We start from the raw sequence: 4,344 nt of genomic DNA, 5'->3' as shown, positions 1-4,344 counted from the left end.
CACCACTCACATAACCCACCACTCACATAACCCACCACTCACATAACCCACCACTCACATAACCCACTCATGTTATTTATGACATCATTCTCCAGAACTCTTTATGTATTTCTTCTCCTCTTTCAGACACAATACTCCCATTGTAAAATGCACTATTATCCCCTCATTCCGCATTTGTCTTAGTCTGATTGGGCTGCTCTAACAAAAACCATAGACTGGGTGACTTACTGACAATAGACATTTATTGCTCCCAGTTCTGGAGCCTGCAAAGCCCCAGATCGGGTGTCTGATGAGGGCCCACTTGCTGTGTCCTTATGTGGCAGAAGGGGTGAAGAGGATCCTTGGGTCCTCTCCTGTAAGGGCACTAATCACATTCATGGGGGTCCCACCCTCATGACCTCCTCACTTCCTGAGGGTTGCACTACCTAAGACCATTTCACTGGATGTTAGGATTTGACGTCTGAATATTGGAGAGATGCAAACATTCGGTCTACAGGAACATGCAACAAGTGGTTGCCCAATGCCTACTCTTACCAGGCTGGGGATACAGAATTGACTTAGCCCTTGGGAAGCTCATCGTCTATACAGGGAGGCAGTCATGTAAACAGGTATTTGGAAGCAGAGGGACAAGTCCTGGAAGAGAAGGATGACCAAGTACACTGTCAGCACTAAGGACAGGGCTCTAACTCTCTGTGGAGAAGGCAACCACGTTTTCATGTAGCCCATGATGTTTGTTCTGGGAAGAGGAAGAAGAACATTCCAGGCAGAGAAACAGATGGACAAAGGCAGATAGGAATTCCACGCAGAAGGGAACATGAACTCAAGGAACTCCCTCAAATCAACTAATTTAAAGATTGAGTATTCATGAGGCCAAAACTGCTGGGAAAATTAAAGTCTTCAGAATATTTAAACATTTTGTTTATCAACACCACCTTCCTTGTTTAACCACCACACACACACACCCACACACACACACACACACAAACACACGTGCACATACATGTGCACACATTCTGGAATATGCCAGTTCTTCAACGGATCCTTACCATAGACTCACTTATTAATTGAACAAATACTGCTTGAGTACCCAATATATAACTTTCCCTGTCCTGGCAGCGGACAGTACGGAAGAGCTCTCCACCCTCATGGGCTTGGCTTTCCAGTAGGAGAGATGGACAAGAAACAAGGAAACAAACACATATTTCCCTGTGGTAAGTGCTATGAAGGAAGCAAAATAGAGTGATAGATAGCACAGTGATTCACAGAGCCACTTTGGAGGAGAAAGTCAGGACCAGCTCTCTAAGGAGGCGGTAGTTGAGCCCAGACCTAAACAATGAGATAGAGTCATCCATGTACAAAGATAAGGAAGGAGCATTTCTGGCAGTGGAAATAGTGAGTTCAAGGACCATAAACTGGGAACAAGCTTAGTTCAGTGTTTCAAGAAACAAAAAGAAAATTCATGTGATGGGGGCACAGTGGAGATAGAGGAAGGGGATAGGAAATGAAGTTGGAGGATGGCTGAGGACCAGATCATTCAGGGCTTGAAGGTCAAGGTAAAGACTAGAGTTTATTCCTGTTTTCCCAGCACCATTGGTTGAAGAGACTGTCTTTTCCCCATTGTATATTCTGGCCTCCTTTGTCATAGGATAATGGACCATATAAGCATGGGTTTATTTCTGGGCTTTCTATTCTGGTCTATTGATCCAGCTGTCTGTTTTTGTGCCAGTATCATACAATGAATGCAAAAAATGAAACTGGACCACACTCTTACACCATACATAAAAATAAACTCAAAATGGACTAAAGACCTAATTGTGAAACCTGAAACCATAAAAATTCTAGAGGAGGGCACAAGCAGTCATCTCTATGACATTGTCTGTAAAAATATTTTTCTAGATATGTATCCTTAGGCAAAGGAAACAAAAGCAAAAATAAACTATTAGGACTACATCAAAATAAAAAGCTTCTGCACCGTGAAGGAGATAATCAACAGAACAAAAAGATAACCTACTGAATAGGAGAAGGTATTTGCAGATTACATATCTGATAAGGGGTTAATATGCAAAATATATAAAGAACTTACACAGCTCAACACCAAAATAATAGTCTAATTAAAAATGGGCCAAGGACCTGAGCAGACATTTGTCCATGGAAGACATCCACATGGCCAACAGACACGTGAAAAGATGCTCAACCTCACTCATCATCAGGGAAGTGGAAATCAAAACCACAATAAGGTATCACTACACACGTGTCAGAATGGCTAGAATCAGAAAGGCAAGAAATAGCAAGTATTGGCAGAATGTGGAAAAAAAGGAACTTCAGTGTACTGTGGGTGGGAATATTGGTAAATTGGTACAGCAACTACGGAAAACACTATGGAATTTCCTCAAAACCCTACAAACAGAACTACCATATGGTCTGGTAATTCCTCTATTGGGTATTTATCCAAACAGAATGAAAATACTAATTTGAAAACGTATATGCACCTATGTGTTTGTACCAGCATTATTTACAATAGGCCAGATGTGGAAGCAGCCCAGGTATCCGTCAATAGATGACTGGATAAAGAAGATGTGGGATATATAGATAATGGAGTATTACTCAGCCATAAAAAATGAAACTTCGCCATTTGCAGCAACATGGATGGACCTAGAGGACATAATGCTAAGTGAAATAGACAGAAAGACAAAGACCATATGATCTCACTCACACATCTAATTTTAGAAACACATGAACAAAGAAAGAACAAAATAGGTTAAAAAAACCACTCTTCAATACAGAGAGCAAATGGAGGGTTTCCAGAGGGGAGGTGGATGGAGGATGGGTGAGATAGAGGAAGGGGATCAAGAGTGAATGTATCACGGTGAGCACTGAGTAACGTATAGAATTATTGAATCACTGAAACGAGTGCAACACTCTATGTTCATTATACTTTAATTTAAAAGAAAAAAAGACTATAGAGTTTATTTCTAACATATGTGAAGCATTGAGAAGTCTTTTATGGAAATGAATATGATCTCCTTTTCAAATGCTCTTGTTTCCAAAATCATTAACCATTAGACAAAAAAATTATCAAATTGAACCTCATCGCAATTATTAAAATCTTCTCATCAAGGACACCATTAAGAATATGAACAGATAAACCATAGGCTGGGAGAGAGATAAGCCAAACATTTGTCTATTAAGAAAGTTACATCTAGAGTATATAAAGAACTCCTACAGGTTAACAATGAACTCTCCCCTCTCCCCCAAAAACAACGGGCAAAATACTTGCACAGACAGCTCACAAAAGAAGATACACGATGGCATCAGGGAAATGACAGTTAAACCTACAAAGACACAATGATTCCACGCTTTATAGAATGGTGAAAACCAAAAGACTGATCATGCCAGATTTGGGTAAGGATGTGAAGCTACTGGAACTCGTAGGCATTGATGGTGAAGTGTGCAATCTGGTACAACCACTCTGGAAAACTGCATGGTAGTTTCTTTTTTATTTTTTTTTAAAGATTTTACTTATTTATTTGGTAGAAATTACAAGTAGTCAAAGAGGCAGGCAGGGAGAGAGGAGGAAGCAGGCTCCCCACTGAGCAGAGAGCGTGATGCAGGGTTCCATCCCAGGACCCTGAGACCATGACCTGAGCCAAAGGCAGAGGCTTTAACCCACTGAGCCACCCAGGTGCCCCTGTGTGGTAGTTTCTAAGAGAGCTAAGCCGACATCAACATTTGACCCAGCAATTCCGCTCACAGGCAGTGACCCAAGAAAAGCAAAAACATGTTCACAAACAAATTTGTGCAGGAATGTTTACAGCAGCCTTCACTTCCTCATGGCACCCAGAAGGAGACAAGATAAACTATGGTATATTCATACGATAGAATATTATTCAGCACTAAACTATGTGCAGCAATACAGATGAATCTCAGAAATGGAATGGAAAGCCAGTGCCAAAGAGCTCATGAATGAAAGCCCAGGGCAGGTGACACTCACAGTGAATCTGATGGAAATGAACATGTAATTGTCTGGGTGGGGGAAGGGGATTGACCAAAATAATTCAGATTAAAATAATTGATTGAAATATTTGAAGATTAGGGTGCCTGGGTAGCTCAGTGGGTTAAAGCCTCTGCCTTCAGCTCAGGTCATGATCCCAGGGTCCTGGGATCGAGCCCCGCATCAGGCTCTTTGCTCGGTGGGGAACCTGCTTCCTCCTCTCTCTCTGCCTGCCCCTCTGCCTACTTGTGATCTCTGTCTGTCAAATAAATAAATAAAATCTTTAAAAAAATAATCATATGGTTTCATTTATTTGTGGAGCATAACAAATAGCATGGAGGACATGGGGAGTT

At 41.3% G+C, this 4,344-nt stretch overlaps 1 protein-coding gene across 1 annotated transcript in view; it reads left to right on the top strand.

Moving 5' to 3' along the window:
* ADAMTSL3 (ADAMTS like 3) overlaps positions 1–4,344 on the top strand; it is a 340,647-nt gene that overhangs the window by 319,645 nt on the left and 16,658 nt on the right. The window lies entirely within an intron of this gene.

This window comes from Mustela nigripes, chromosome 13 (genome assembly GCF_022355385.1).
Source record: "Mustela nigripes isolate SB6536 chromosome 13, MUSNIG.SB6536, whole genome shotgun sequence".
In the NCBI taxonomy this organism is placed as follows: Eukaryota; Metazoa; Chordata; class Mammalia; order Carnivora; family Mustelidae; genus Mustela; species Mustela nigripes.
Note: the sequence above shows the minus strand (reverse complement) of the source record. Positions and strands in the feature narration are given on the sequence as shown.